Source organism: Camelus ferus, chromosome 1 (assembly GCF_009834535.1).
Source record: "Camelus ferus isolate YT-003-E chromosome 1, BCGSAC_Cfer_1.0, whole genome shotgun sequence".
NCBI lineage: Eukaryota > Metazoa > Chordata > Mammalia > Artiodactyla > Camelidae > Camelus > Camelus ferus.
Window position 1 is genome coordinate 75,425,295 of NC_045696.1, and position 16,615 is coordinate 75,441,909.

At 37.9% G+C, this 16,615-nt stretch overlaps 1 protein-coding gene and 1 long non-coding RNA gene across 6 annotated transcripts in view; one reads left to right on the plus strand and one right to left on the minus strand.

Moving 5' to 3' along the window:
- Positions 1-16,615, minus strand: part of KCNMB2 (potassium calcium-activated channel subfamily M regulatory beta subunit 2) — a 229,831-nt gene that overhangs the window by 212,678 nt on the left and 538 nt on the right. For 3 of the 5 annotated variants that reach the window (XM_032483971.1, XM_014558414.2, XM_032483957.1), the window contains exon 1: positions 2,332-2,674. The exons of the other annotated variants lie outside the window; for them this stretch is intronic. The gene's annotated coding sequence lies outside the window, so the exon portion shown is untranslated. Of the gene's footprint in view, positions 1-2,331; positions 2,675-16,615 lie in introns of those variants that run through there. 5 annotated transcript variants of the gene reach the window in all.
- Positions 1-16,615, plus strand: part of LOC116664969 — a 111,434-nt gene that overhangs the window by 53,208 nt on the left and 41,611 nt on the right. The gene's annotated exons all lie outside the window — the stretch shown is intronic.

Here is a 16,615-nt window from a genome sequence, read left to right on the forward strand (position 1 = left end):
CCTTATGAAGTCCTCTCTTGACCACTCCTACCCATGATAAAGTCACTTGCACGGACCTATGTTCTTTACATGACACCCAGATGCTTGCGGTAACCCAGACAGTATTTTCTTCTGAGTAGTAATCAATACTAGTTTGCAAGGAACTTGAGGGCAAAGAAGCATGTTCTAATCTTTTTATCAATTTTAGTATCTTACTAGGCTAATGATTCTGAATGTAAATTATACTTGTTTAATAGAGGTAGTGTGAATTCAAGTTTTTAAAAGGAGAAGCAAAAGCATAAGTGCTTTTTCTTGAAAAGGGCCCAATAATTGATTGTTGAAAAGAACTGAATTAAATTGATTTACAGTTAGGTCACTTTTTCTATATCAGAAAAAAAAAAGGAAGAAATTGTATTTTCTTATAAGTTTCTAGGTGATCCTGATAAGAGAAAAAAACATTTTTCTTTAAATATAAATGCTTATGTACTCTGTAAATCTCACTATGACTTTAGGTTCCTTTCTCTAACGAAGGATGAGGAACAGGCATAGTGCTTTGTACCAACTTCAGTTTCAAGGTTTGACTCTGATAAATATTTCAAGTTTGAATACTTATTAGAAGTTCATTCGAATTTACCTAGAACCATATCTTCTTAATGTTATCATTTTAAATACATAGTGTGTTGGAATTTCTTGGAAATGGTGACTAAAAGTATAGACTTTGGAACCAGGATTGTATCACCTGAAATTGAATCAAAGTCTTAATGCTTGCTGACTAATTTTGGATTAGTCGCTGGACTTTTCCGTGCCTCAATTTCCTTATCTGAAAAAGAGAGATGATAAGAAAACCTACTCATAGATTTGTCATCAGGATGAGATGATTTAGCATGGTACCTGACACATAAATAAGTAATCAATAAATGTTAGCTATTATTAATTTTAATAGCTTTTGCTAAAATAATTTGCTCCTGGTACATCCTTTTTCAATGATTTCTTCCAATGATCTACTCTCTCTTTTCTGCCTACCATTCTCTTACAAGGGCTTATTTTCGGGAAAACCAATTTGAACATCCCCCTGGTACCATAAGAATTTCTAAAGCTGACCAGAGAATGCCCAGTGCTAGGTGACATTACTGTCCTCAGCCCCAAACTTTGTCCCTTTCTGTCTCTGGGGCACATTCCCCATCATTTCTTACATTCAAGTGGCTTGCCCATGTGTCTGCTTTTTAATTTTGTTTTCAACAGGCATTCTTAAAAATTTACTTTGGCTAATATGTAGTACATCTTTCAAATTTTTTTCAATCTAATCTTGTAAACACATCCAGACCAAGACTAGCCCCAAATCAGATTTTTGTTTGTTTGTTTTCTATTTTTTCTAGCATGGTGCCAGATGGCACTTAGGTAGGATAATAAAGAAAATCTGTTTTCCTCCTCACATTTTATGTATCTGTCATAAATCATAACTGACTTTAGATGAACAGCAATTTAGAAGTTCAAGTTTCAGGTGAAGTTTCAGTTTGAATTGCATTTTAATGTTTTATTAAAATTGATTTGCTTTTGTGAATATGAATTAATTCAATATCATTTTGAGGAAGTTTGTTGACAAGCAGTGATAAAAATCCAGACAAGATAACATTTTGGCATAGGGTAGTTTTTTTTTTCCTGCTTATCTTTATTGAAGAACTACCAGTAAGAAATACTTAGCTTTTATTATACCTTTGAAATATGGATAACATCAAGCTGCTCTACCTAGCAAAGAAGAAAAAAAATCTTAACACCATTAAGGGTGCTGTCAGAATTGACTATGGTATTTATTCACAAATCTAGCCGAGTACTGAGGCTTAAAATGTGTAACTTATTAGGTCATTGCTTTTGAATACAAATTATAATAATTTCAGGGTAATAGAGTGTTTGAATTTCTATAATTTAAAGAAAAGCAAGGATAATTATTATATTTGCTTGAGTTAAAATAGTCACAAAAACAGCAACAATAACTACAGAAATGGAAGGACCTGTGATCCAAATTCTACTTAGACAGAGGAAAGGTAACTTTATAGGAAAGCAGCTCATGTACAACACTGATGAGGTCAAGGTCGATTTCTAGAAAATGGGATGGGAAGGAAATAAAGCTTATAATGCCACTGATATATATTGGGTTACGGAAAGTATTAGGTAAAGAGAACTGAGACATAATTTGTATTTCATCTGAAATGGGTTGTCAGCCTGAATTATCTGAGAGATTGGTGGCAGAAGAATAGAATGGTTTTTTGGTTTTGTTATTCAAAAGATAAGACTAAGGAAAAAATAGAAAAACAATTTGATGATATGTTAAGAAAAAAATGTGAAATCTCTTACCAGACATTTCGCTCCTCTGCTTAACTTCTGCTTTCTCCTTTCCTGCTTCTCAGTGTGGAAGCTTGTGGTGGGAGTGCTGTGGAATCATTCTTCCATAGTTACCATTTAGAATCACATCTGTAAACCTTGGTCAGCATCTGGCTGAGGGCCAGCACCATGCATTAGGGGTTTACTTAGCGGGTAAGGAGAGAGCAGAGATAGATGTTAATCCATGGGAAAGCAGATTGCCTGGGTCAGTGGCCAGCAAGACCTTTGTGCATGAGTCATGTGCTTCCCGCTGTTTCCTTGAGCTCTGGGCATGACCTTTTTGGGATCTCACAGCCCAGGCTTGCACACTGGGAGCCTGTGCACATTGGCATCTGGGCAGAAAATATGTCAAATGGCCAGCAGGTGTCAAATGCAATGCTTGAAAATTTGGGAGTCAGGCTGGTTCGTCTTGAACCCCAACTTTGCTGCCTACAAGGTGTATTACCTTGGACAAGTCCACTGTTCCTTCTGAGCCTCAGTCTTTTCAAGTGTAAAATAGAAACAATACGAGCACTCAATTCCTGGAGCTGTTCTGAGCTATCAATGAGAGAATGCATATCAAATGCTTAGCACAACGCCTTGAACTTACTGCAGGCTTACAAGCTTCAGCTGATGTTGTGTAAAGTGCCTGCTGTCCACAGAGTGCTCAGTAAATGTGTATCATTGTGGACATTTTTAAGGTCTTGTTAGCAGTGACCATATCAAGAACAGCTTTTTCTCCACGGTTGTTGTCTCCAAATCCTCTCTGGAAATGTCCGTGTCTTGGTGAAGCAGGCTTCAGAGGCACAGGTGATGGGTTCGTAGTTAGGCAGTGTGGCCCTGGGTTTAGAGTCAGAGGAACCGACTAGAGTCGGCTAGAAAGGCTGGCTCTGCCATTACTTGCTGTGGGACTTGGGGCAGGACCTTCAATGCCTTTGAACGTCAGTGTCCCTGTCTTAAAATAGGGGTGATAATGCCCACCACACAGAATTATAGGACTAATGGGAGATGAATTCAGTGTGAATTCAGTGTGCAACCTGCAAAATAAGGTAAGGTGCTAGTTCACCAACTACCAAGAGGCCCCATGGCCAGCCTGTCAAAAGAAAGAATATCTAAACTACTCCTGCTTCCTTATTGTCTCTTTGCAGCTGCCCTTACTCTTGCTTTCCTTTTTGGGGAAAATTTTTGTTAAAGAATGGTTTGCTTCCTCACCATCTTCTCAGTCCTTTAACACCATTGAAACTGATTTTGGTGCTTTACTTTGTTTTGGCAAATGATCTTGCATTTCACTATTGAATAAGTAAACTCCCAAACCACAGACTCCAAAACCCTTTCTCTTTGAACTCTGTAATATTTGACATGATTGCTTATTGTCACATTAATAACAAAAACAACAGGTGCCACTTCTTGAGAGGCTACTGCCTGCCGCACTGTGCTAGCCCTTTTGCACCACGATTTCATGTAACTTACACAAAACCTCTAGGTGGCAGGTATTATGGCCCCATTTTATGGAGGAAGAAACTGAAGCAGATAGATGTTAATTAACTTGCTTAATGTCATAATTGACAGAGAGAGAGCGAGCGATTGGAACCCTATTAATACTGTTTCTTCTTGGAGCTTTGCCCTTAGCTTCTATTTGTAATCTTTCTCTGTCTATTAAAATACTCAAAGCCCTATGTACCTTTATTATGGCATTTGTCTTATTCCTAACTCCTGCAACTCAATATGATTTCTGAGTAAATTGTAATCTCCTTGAGGAACTCCTTTAACAGAATGACTTGTTGGGACAAATTATTATTATTATTTTTACAAACGGAGCATTAAACAAAGAAGGTTTCCTTGGACTGAAAAGTCTAGAGTTAACACTAAGTAAAACATAAAAACATCAACTCCTTACTAGATCATTTACCTTTATAACCAACATAACACTGACCTTCTCAGAGTAAGAGTTTCCTTTGGGTTAATTGGTTGAAAGGCTTTTTCATAAATACTGCAGGGGTAGAGAAATATAGATGAAGGGACAAAATGTGCGTACTTATCTTAGAAGTTGCATTTGAAAACATCATTGCTGCTCTGATTAATGACAAAGAATCCCAGCCAGGGTGAGTGTAATGTGATTTAGATAAACTCTAGGTAACATAATGCTCAGGAGAGAAATTTGAGCAAGTTTCCGTGATGCCCAGATGGACCATAAACAAGAGACAATGAATGTTGTTCCTTTCCCTGCTGACCTTTGTTTAACAGAACTCTCTCATTAGAAAAGAGCTTGCTTTAGCTTATTGTTAAAATTGCTGTTTGCTCACCTGCTTTGAAAATGGAACAGGCAAGGGCAAGCACTGAGGTAGATTAATAGTTTGCCTCCTTGGTGCTGGTGCAGTGCTTTCCTCTCTATCTCTTCAGGCCAATAGTGATAACATTGTTTTTATGTGTATATATATATACTTTTCCCAATGAGCAAGGGGCTGATGTATAAAGTGGATGCAAAGCATAAATATGGGACACAACAATATTTTAAAGAAAAGTATACTAAAATATAGAGGACAACTGGGTCTAATAAAATTGCCATTTTTTCTGTAGGTGAAAATAATTGAATACAGGAAACCTCATATGGCTCAGTGTTTTGCAAGAGACCTCGACTTACATGGAACAAAATCCTATAACATAAGTGACACTATCCCACTTAACTAATAGAGGCAAAGCTCAGAGAAGTTAAATGATTTGCCCAAGGACACGCACTTGATGGAATCCAAACTCGTCCACTTTTATTTTATTCCATAAATCTTCCTTTTCATAAAATACAGTTCCTCTCTTCATAAAACTTGTAAATAGAAGAAAAAAAAAGAAAAAAGATGTATGTGTATAATTATGTGATAAGGAAGTGGCAAATGGTAAAACCTGCTCAAAGAGTTCAAAGACCAGAGCTGTCCCTTCTATTTTATCCTGGAGGGCACGGATTGGAAAGGGCAAAGGAGAAAGGGGAAAGGGATGAGAGAAGGTTATACCCAGGAGGGGCCACTGGAGGGTGGATAGGAGTTTGACTGGTGAAAGTGAAGGGGGAGAGAGGCCTTTCCTGGATGTCTGAAATGCATTAGGCCAAGGGACACAGGCATGAGGATGTGGTAGTTATGTCTGAGGGGTGGGAAGCAGTATGGTTCAGTTGTATCACAGGGTGAGAGAAGGGAGCTGTAGTAAAGATTAGGCTGCAAATTTATCTGGACACCAGATATTGGAGGATCTGCTGTTCAGGCCTGGGAGGAGACTTTATTTGCTTGGTTAAGCAAGAGTCGCTGAAGGACTGTGATTAGGGAAGTTCCAAGATCAAGGTTTTGCTTTGCAACTATCCATTAAGAAGATCTGTGTAGAAGAAAATAGGCAGGAAGAGATCTCAGCATTTCTTCTCAGAGTTTATGTATGACAGATCTACCTGGGATGTTTGTTAAATTTTCAGGCTTTACCCCCCAAAATTCTTATTAAATGCAGGCCATACAACTTGATATTTTAAAAAGCTCCCCAGGTAATTCTTGTGCAGGTGATTTAAGGACAGCACTTTGAAAAACATCAGACTTGGGGCAAGGAGCTTGGTTAACAAACAATCATATTAACCAAAGTGTGAGAATAAAGGTGCCTTATTTGCATAGGGAGGAATAAAAGGCACAGATGAAAAAGATATTTTGAAGGAAGAATCAATAGGACTCAGTGCAATTAGGTTTATAGCTGGAGGAGGATTGAAAGAATTGTTGATGTTAAATCCTGGGCAATCAGTGGCACAATGAATAGAAGCATGAGGCAGAGTGGCTTTATTAGATCTTAACACGAGTTTAGTTTTGCCAAGTGAATTTTGAAGTGTAAAATGGTAACCACAGGGAAATGTCTACCAGGTAGCAGGCAATGTAAGATGTAGGGTGGGGAGCAAGATTGCAGCTGGAGAGATAGTAGGATGTATGGCTAGACAGGTAATATTTTCAATTATTGAAAAAAGCATAAAAAAGTTAGAAAAGGAAAAAAGAGAACCAATCAATGAGGAAAGATGAGATAGAACTGTAAGTTGGGAGGGGACCCTGGAAGTTAAAACATAATTAAAATCAAGGGAAGAAAGGATTTCAAAGGGAAAAATATAGACAGAGAGTGAGGCCGTACTGTAGTGATCAAGGGTCCTGAAGGCTGTGAAAGGGCCAACAAATTGGATGATAAAGGAATCCTGGAAAGGATGAAGAGGGCAGTCGCAGAAAAGCAGTGTGTCTAGAAATAATGCACCGGTACCTTAAAAATAAATGGGGAGCAAGGAAGTGGAGACCGTTACATATAGACTACAATTTCAAAATGTTTTTTTGATGAAAGGAAACTCTAGTCATGCTCCGGTGTTCCATAACCTCACCATCTATCCAGTTACTCAAGGCAGAAATCTGATGTGGTCCTTCACCCATATCCTCTCAAAATTAGCCCATCACCCACTCTCTGATATACCTGCCTATGCACCTCTCCTTCTGTTTTTCTGCCACCTTGCTGCCACCTGGTCCAGGCTACCATCATCTGGATTATTACTATAGCCTTTCAACTGGCTTCTCTCTCTGCCCACTCTTGCTTGGCTCCCTTTTGATCGTCACATTGTGATAGATATACCTTTGCAAAGCACAAATATCTAGCCTGCCCCCTACTTAATACCTTGGATGCCTTAGCATGACCAGTAAGGTCCTAATTAGCCAGTCTCTTTCTGCCTCTCTAGCCTTATCTTTAATCTTCCTGCCATCTAGCCACACAGTCCCCATCTACTCTAACAGGCTTCCTTCTTACCTTGTTTACCAATTTTTTTGAAAGTACTAATTTTCACAAGAATGTAAGCTCCATGAGGGCAGGAAATTTTCTCTCTTCCTCCCTCCCTCCCTCTCTCTCTCTTTCTCTCTCACACAAACACAAACACAAACAAACACACACACTGAGTCCTTGGTAAATGCTGAGTGAGTGCAGGGCCATGCTGTAGTCTTTGCCCATGTGCTTCTTCATTAAACAGCTCAGTCATCTCAGAGATGTGTGACTCTATGAATGTCTTTCTCATTCAGGGCTGTCACCCCCATGGTTACAGCAGGAGGGGATCGTTTCTGATTTGGCTCAGCATTGTAACTCCAGTACCCATCACAGTGCCTAGTCCCCAGTGGATGTTCAAAAATTACTTGTTGAATTGGATGAATGCAGATATGAAATAAGGACTGATTAGTTAGAGAGCGGGAGGTTGGAGAATGGATTTAAAAAAAATAATGATTTGGATGCCCGAACACATTCATAGGCCAAGGGGAAGAATCTTCTAGTAAACAAACTAGACACCATCTGAAATCAAAATTACACACACGGCAACTTTTCATATAGATATAACTCAGAGCTCATCTTCTGTTTTCTTTACACTATTTTTTTTTTTTCAGTTTCAGTTCAGCAGACACTAAATCCACTTGTCAATGAGGAAATAGACCTGGAATACTGAGAAGCAGGTTGTAATAGACATTCTCTAGCCACTTTTCTCCATATCAGGGCTATTGTTGTCTTTTATATAACCAAAAAGATTTTCTCAAATTTGGCAACATATTATCTAGGCCTTCCTTTTCCTTTTGATATGAATTTTGTTTCCCTCTCTCTTTTCTTTTGATTCATTCCAACAGAGAATTGAGTCCTGTGCTGTTCTATTTTTATGTTTTTAAAGCAAATAGTTACCTTGAGTTGTCTACACAGAGAACCCTGCCTGGCTGTTCCCAAGCACCACACAGGATCAAATAAAACCACTAGGAAGCAAAGTTGAACCAGTCATTGATCATCCTCACAGAGAGGAAGAAACTGGACCAAACCTGTTGCAATTTTGCCTCTAAAGTTGGGTATTACTTTTTTCTGGATGTCAGCTTGTTTGTTTTTCCCCCAATTTTTTTCACTTGGAATAAACTAGGAAATTTTTAAAAATATCCAGAGACAGTCAATGGACCCAGATTTACCACAGACATATAATCCCTTTGAGGAAATTATAGTTCAATTTGATGGAGCTACAAGTTTTCCCTATGGTCAGAAATTTTTAGATGCTATACACAACCAAACTCAAGACATTCAAGAATTATGTCATGGGCAAGATTTACCAACTGCTTCTTTCTCCTTCGCATAAAGTGCCCTATGCAGCATGGCCAGAATGACCCTCTGCATCTGATGCAGAGCAAGAAAGACTCTAGATTTGCCTGTGAATTGCTGCCTATTTTTTTTTTTAACTTTCTAAGAGTTTCAGTTTGAAAGATGTTTCACTTTTTCGGATGAGAGTTAGTGAGTCAAGCACATGACCTTTGCCAGCTTTCCAGTAAAAAATTTAAAAATAATAATAAAAAGACTTAAACAGTCTGACAAACCAAACTCATTATTTTGAAGATACTTCAACTATGTCACAAAATACAGTGGAGTTCCCTAGACACACATAGGGTTGTAACGGCTTTATTGCAGGCACACGTAGTATGGTGCTTACATTTATTTTGACAAAGTTCCAGACTGAATCCTCCTTTGGTGGAAGCCTACATGGATTGGTTTTGTAAATCATTTCCAATCACAAATGCCTGTGAGTAATATGACTCTGTGAATAAACAGGCAATATCAGGACTCCCAAGCCCTTCTTTCCTTCCTCCTCCCCAGGAGCGCTGTCTAAACCAAATACACAAAGGGGATTCAGTGGAATTAAGATTTGTGTGGTTTCTGGAACCCTAAATCTCCAGTCAAGCAACCAATAAATAATAAGACGTTTACCTGACTTCTGTAATATGGCTTTACCTCTGTGAATAGGGGAATGTATACCAGTCAAAAAGTTATTTAAAAAACCATATATATTTAGTACAGTACTATTCACGTGGGAATTATAAAGACATAGTGTCTGCTCTCAAGGAGTATGCAACCTAATTATCTAAGCTAAAATTGTATTTTACTACTTGCCTACCTATTTTTTTTAACTCATTAAATAGACATATTGAAAACTGAAAATGAGCTCCCATGTCCAGAGTATTCCAGAGTTTTAATTTCACACTCAGGAAAACACCAAGGTGACAAGGAACCTGCATGTGAGATTCATCTGACATTTTTCCCTATTTCGTACAAATGCTGGCAAATGTAAACCAAAGGCCTCTTGTCTAGTAATATAAGCATCTTCTCTTTCTCTCCTAAGAAGTCAGCAGGCTTGACATTTTGACAGCTGATTTATTCCCTCCCCTCCCCCTGAGCTGAAATTCTCACTGGGGCTCATCTGTCACCCTGGCTTTGATGAAGCGGGAGTTTGGAATTTGCTGTCTGAGGCTGTCAGACTCGAAGTTGGCTTCAAATGGCACACTCCACCATACTCTTTAGAAAGATGGGGTAGCGACTGTGGGCAGACAGTAGAGAGGAAGGGATGGGGAAGCAGTCACTAAATCATCTGATTATATGGCCCAAGGAATATAAAGAGAAGAGGTGAGACAACAGGTGAATGAGAGGTGAGTAAGCACATGCAGGTCAGGGCTTCATTATTACAAAAGAGTTCCATATAGCAGTCTATTTCTGAAGTGCATGACTGATTTGTCCCCTTGGTCATTTACCCTCCTTAGGTCAAAGTGGTCACTAAGACATCTGGTATATACATCACTGATTCATTCATTCAAGAAATACCTATTGAGCATTAACCATCACCAAGAACTCCAGTGCTAGGCACTGGAAACACTGCTATGACTGTGACCCAGTCCTTCACCTCCAGGGGCTTTCCCTGGGGAGAAGGGGAACTGATAAATGAACCAAAGATTATAGTACAGGGTGCCAAGGGCCATGGTAGAATTATGCACAAAGTATTCTTGGAGCAAAAAGGAGTAATATCTTCTGAAGATTTTTAAAAAACAATCAAAGCTTGAAAATCTGTGACGTTTTAATGACAATGGCATATCCACATTTTTGGGGAGAGATACTACTGTTGGGACCAGTTGCACTTAAAGAGGTAGATTTGAGAAATGACAAAATATTAAAGGAAACACTCATGCAAATCCAATAGTTAGTGGCACAAACCAACCTTCAAGAATCTGAAATTTGACAAGTTGTTTGGTGCAGGATGAAGTTCAGAATTGATTAAAGAAAAGTTTGGCCTATGTTGTAAATTAGTATTTGAGACTTTCCCAATAGTTGAATTGCATGTGTTGATTTTTATTCATCAATTATATGAAATTAAATGCTTTTGCATTAAGAAATTAGTAATGTAAATCTGGAATAATTGATGATGTTAGTTGCCAGTTTCATGCATGTCCTGCACTAGAGTCATGCTGTAAGATGCACTCATCTGGTCAGTTTACCAGTAATTCAGCCCATACAGCCATAAACAGAGTGAAGACAGGAAATCTTGAAATGGGAGCCTGATAAGGCTGAGAGAAAGCACTTGGTTAAAGTCCTTTTTAACATGAATCTGTAAAATTGGGTTTGTATCTCACACAAGCAGACATTTTCTTGATTTTTCCAAAGTTGCATCTTTCATTTTGGGGCCTAGTAAGAAGCAAGCAAACATCACAGATTTCAGGAAATTCTGTGTCTGGTGCTGGCCAAACGCTCAAACACCTCAGACTCTTACATAATGTGATGCTTACATGACTCTTACATGATTTCTATTGAGTGAGCTTAGAGACATGCCATACCAAGAAGTTAGAACCAAAGAAGACACTTTAAACCCAAACTGTGTCATAATATGTATAATGTTTCAAGTTTCATTTTAGATAATAATAAAGTGCTGATAGGTAATATGTATTATGCACTTAATTTGTGCCAAGGACAGTGTTAACAGCCTTGCATAGATTATCTCGCTTAATCCTCACAGCCCCATGGTGTACTATTACTATCTACATTTTTGCTGAGGAAAGGGAGGCTCAGAAAGGTTTAAGCAACAGGAACAAGCAGAAGTGGGATCCAAATCAAGGTCTTCAAGGCTGTGAAGCTGGTGTTCCAGTGCTTCTTTATACTGCACGTTTAAAGATTGAGACTTGCGTTCATTTAAGTTGTTTCACTGGAATTTGAGTCTACTCTTTGTTTAGGGAAGGAATATATAAGGCACCCACGTTGTTCACAGAAGAAAGAGAAATTTCTTCTTCAGATCCTCCCTTTTAAAAAATTTCCCTAATCATTCGCAGCCTTTAGTCACTAAATACATTAAAGATGGTTAAGCTGACATTCTATTTATCAGGAGTCTCTATGGCTGAAGGGAAAGTAAATTTCAATAGCTTACTAGTTCTTTGATCTTGAGCAGTTTTAAGGATTACATCCTCTGCACCTTGGTTTTCTTACTTGTTTAATGGAAAGTATATTTCCTACTCTGACATACTGTAAAGATGAAATGACAATGAGAACACTCTAACTTTTTAAGCATCTCCTCTGTGCCAAGTACTCTAATAGGGCACTGGCATACATGATCATGTTTAATCTGCAACCCAAAGAGATAGGTATTATTATCACCAATGACCAGTGAGGAAACTGAGTCTTGGTAAGATTTTTAAAACTTGCCCATGGTCACATAGTGATGAAGAGGAGAAGGTGAGATTCAGACCACGTCTGTCTCTTTGTAAAACCCGTGCTTGTCTCAGATGCTGTGTCCTTTTCAAATCACTACTTCTGTAGGCTATAAAGCATTATAGAAATATTAGGCATTATTATTTGGACACAGTTTGGAAAATAATATTATTTTATCATAATGTAATTATTTGAAAACATGTACCTTATGAATGATAGAAAGGTCACCGTTAACCAGACCATGAAACTTATCCTATTGATTTAGAAAGAAAGAAATGAATGTAAGTGAATAGTACAATTGCTGATTATTATTGATGGATTCCTATTGCTACTGGGGCTTGTTGCTCAGAGAAGTATACTGACCCCAGCTGTACCTTTCAACCTAGCTTTGCCATCCCTTCTCCCATCACCAAGAAAGAGTAGAGAAAACACAGGTCATGTCTGTCTGTAGTTATTTATACAGACTATATATAGTCATTCATATAGATCTGTGAAAATGCCTTTTTGAAATAGAAGTCATCTTTTGGATAAGATCAAATTGAGGTAAATTGAATTTTTATTTGCTTTGACATAGATTGGGGTCAGTGATGTGATTTTTAGTTCTTTCCCGTATAGGGAAGAGAAAGAAAATCTTCTTGATAAATCTCCTTGACTTTCTTCAAGGTGTTCAGTATCTTTCTTTTTGGAAAAAGCAACAGAATGTTATGTCACAAAGCTTAGACCCTGAGGTTGAAAAACTCCTGCTTGGAGCCTAATGCTACTAATGGATTTTGATGGGGGAAAACATTCAATTCCTACATTCAACAATTTATTTATTCATTTAATGATTGGTGCTGCAAATATATCAGGAACAAAACAAAATCCTTGCTGTCATAGAGTTTACATTCTAGTAGGAGAGAGACAGACAATAAAAACTCAACATACAATATGTTGAGGGCTAATTTGCTATGCTATAGAGAAAAAGAAAGCAGGGACTGAGGGTAGGAAGTGTGCAAAGGGGTGTAATTTGAAAGGAAGTTTTCAGTGAAGTCTTCTCTGATAAAGTGACATTTGGCAGAGACCTGAGGAAAGTGAGAACCTGAATCATGTGGCCGTGGAGGAGAAGAATTTTCCAGGCATTGGGCACAGAAGAGTCAAAAGCTCTGGGGTTTGAGAGTGCATGGCATGTTTGAGGAAGAGCCAGGATGTCAGTGTAGCCGCAGTGAAGTGCTAAAGACAGAGTGGTGGCAGGAGGGGGCGGGGAGGAACCCAGCTGCTGATCATGCATGGCCTGTGGGCCATTGTAAGGATCTGGCTTTTGTCCGTAGTCAGGTGGGAAGATGTTAGAGGCTTTTGAGCAGAAGATACTATGATTTAACTTCAAATTTGAAATGACCACTGGTATTGGGTACAGAGAAGAATCAGTGTACGGGAGCAGAGGAGGAAGAAGCAAAGGCTCAATGGTGAAAATATTGCAGTAGTCTTAGAGCTAATGGTAACTTGCCTAGAGAGGTAGCTGTGGGAATAATAAGTAATTGATTTCTAGGTACAGTTTGAAGGTAGAGACAACGGGATTTTCTGTGATATGTGAAGAGAAGAGAGGATTCAAAGAGGACTCCAAGACTTGTCTTCTGAGCAAGCAGAAGAATGGAGTTTCCATTTATATACATGAGGGGGAAATACGGGAGGAGGACATTTTGTGTAGAAATTGAGAAAATTGATTTCGAATATGTTATGTGTGAGATGCTTATAAGGCATATAAGTGGATATGTTATATAGGTAATTGAATATATAAGTAAGGAAGTTAGGAGAAAAGTCCAGGGTAGGGATTAGAATTTGTGGGCTGTGTATAGGTAGTTTCTAAGGTCTTGAGACTCATTTATAGAGTAAGTATATAGACAAAGAAGATATTTATAAGTGAGCCATGGAGCATCATTTAAAGATTTAGGAGATAAAAAGGAGCCAGCAAAGGATATTAAAAAATACTGTATCTATATAGAATTATACACACACACACACACACACACACAATCTCTTTTTCTAGGAAATCTGATTTAAGATGTAGGAGTCAGTCTCTGAGAAAGGATGATGCTGAGTTTTTCATGATGTACCAAGAAACCCAAGAAGGAAGGGTCTCTTATAGGAAAGGGGACCTCTGCTCTGTCTTGCTTGGACCACAGGTTACTTTGGAATTTGGGGTGAAGACACAGTGTGTGATATGACATATGATAATAGGAAAAGGTGGCAATGTGTTTGGAAAAGGAGACATAGATAAACTTTGATGATGTTAATCTCCTTGTGACTATTAATATATTATATGCTTTTTGAAAAAATTTAGCAACTCTACTAATGAATGAAGAGAATGAAATACACCAATAATTCCACACTGAGATAACTACTGCTAACATTTTGGTGCAGTTTTTTCTCCATAGGACGTATCTATTAAAATTAGGATTACTTTGTATATATATTTTTGTAGTCTGCTTTTTTATTTGATATAATAGCAGAGATATTTTTGGAAGATTCATTTTTCATATTTTGATGAAAGGAGAGAGATGATCAAAGGGAAGCTCATGTTAGTTTGAGAAATGTCTTGTCCGAAATCTACCAATAAAGTAGAATGATGCCTGGGTGTATTTATGAGAGGCAGAGAACAAGGACGATTCCTGGACTTGGTGACTTGTGTCATGGTGACTGATACGGCTGTGCTACTCAAGGGGACTGAGAAAACAAGACTGACCAAAGCTTTGCTTATTCTTTATGTGAGGGTAGATTCCAGACTTGCCTTCTGAATAATTGGAGAATTGTTGGTTTTTTATTAGTAGATGTAGCAGAAACTAAAAGGAAATAACATTTGGAAATGCTTTGGTTGATATCTACTTATGTAAACAGGTAATGAAATTTATTTGTGACACAAAGCAGGTTGTTTTGACTTAACTACTTTGGCTTTTTCCACAGCTTACAAAGAAAAAAAATGAGCACTTTCCTCCTTTATTTTTCATGCTGTGGTGGGTCCAGTATTGACATATAGACCAACAAGATATAATTTAGAAATTTTTCCAATAAATCTGTGAAAATCGTGAAAAGCATTTTAGTTTATCAGTAAAGTGTTACAAGCATGACCACAACAAAATAATTTGTCCTATTGACAACTTTGATGTCATGAATTGCCCCTACAATAAATGCTTGATATGACTAGATTCAGAAGACATTGGTAAAATCAGAGTCAGTGAAAGTCCCTTTCAAATGAATGAAATTAATTAAAAAAATAGAAACAATATTCAGTTGTAAACTTCTGACAACAGTAAATGAAATGCGTGTGTGTGTTTCTGCTTATGTATTATGAGCTTTCTCTTTCTACATATGAGCTCTTGACTGGTGAGCACAACTGGCTAGAGAATGGGACTTCACAAGGTCAAGGTCACACATTCCACTGGCCACACAGAAGCTGAAAACGATGTCATAGCCATCAATTGCATCAGAAATTCCGTACAGTCGTTTCATGGACATGTGCTCTTGGTCATAAAGACTAGCCAAGAGAGTTTGGCTGGTTCAGTAACAATCATCACACTACTGGGAAAAATAGACACACAACTTTAAGCATCGATGCCACACGCTATAGGGCAATGATTTCAACTTTGTATGTTTGTGAATGGCAGCATATACACAGAAGCTCACAAATGTACAAACTCAACTGCATCATAGAATAGAAAAAGCCCCACTGAGCTTTGATTCCCGTATTTAGCTGAAAACATACTATAATTGTCTTTCATTTGTATTTCTAATTAATACTGCATTAATATAGAAGTTTTAGATACATTTGAAGAATATTACATTTGTTTATAAACATACAATTATTCTATGTATCTTTGCCATTCATTATAACCAAATCAGTGCATCAGAACTAGTTTTTCAAAGTCTAAAGCAACATCTTTACGTCTTGGAGTTTACGAATCCCATCATGAAAATAACACAACAGCACTGAGAAATTCACTCACTACATTTCTGCCACTTCACATTAAGGGTCACATGCAATGACAAACACTGAAACTTGCACCATAGATCAAGTTGGGGAAGGACTGGTTTCTGATCGTTGCATTTTTGCTTTAAGAATCTCAGTGTATGGTTTCCTGACATTTCCTTTTCTGAGTGAGCTATACCGATCCTATAATAAAGTACAAAGCAGTATAAGTTCCCTTGCAAATCCACTCATTATCCACTGGACTTTGGAACCCAACTGCCCCTCTGATCTTTCAAGGAGAATTGTGTTTTTATGCTGTTCACTAAAAAAAGAAAAAAGAAGGGGGGGGAAAAAGGTAAAAGTCACGTCCATAACCTCTAACGAATCATCATTTCCATCTGCAGCCTCCTCAGTTGTTTAAAAGCAAGAGCAGGAACAGAAAGCCCCTTTTTCAGTCTAAAACTCTTGCTCTGCTTTAGCAAAACCATACAAACAGTGTGTATCAGCCTTTCAATATGCAAAATGGATGAAGGTCCCTAATTTTCTTTTATAATAGATTAAATCCAGAGTACTTTTTTTTAATCAGGGAAATCCCTTGTAACCTTTCAATTTCCCCCTTTAAAAATTAGACTCTATGAAAGCACATTGACCATGGGAATAAAATATTTGCTTAACAGGTTTCAAGTCTTAAGGACAGCTTCCTCTTCTTTATTTTTCTTGGACCTTTATGCCTCCCACCCAACAAAGTCTTTGCTTAACCCTACCAACAGCCCAGCTGGCACTATAGATAAGAAGCAAACTGTTTTTTCTCCTTGACCTCTA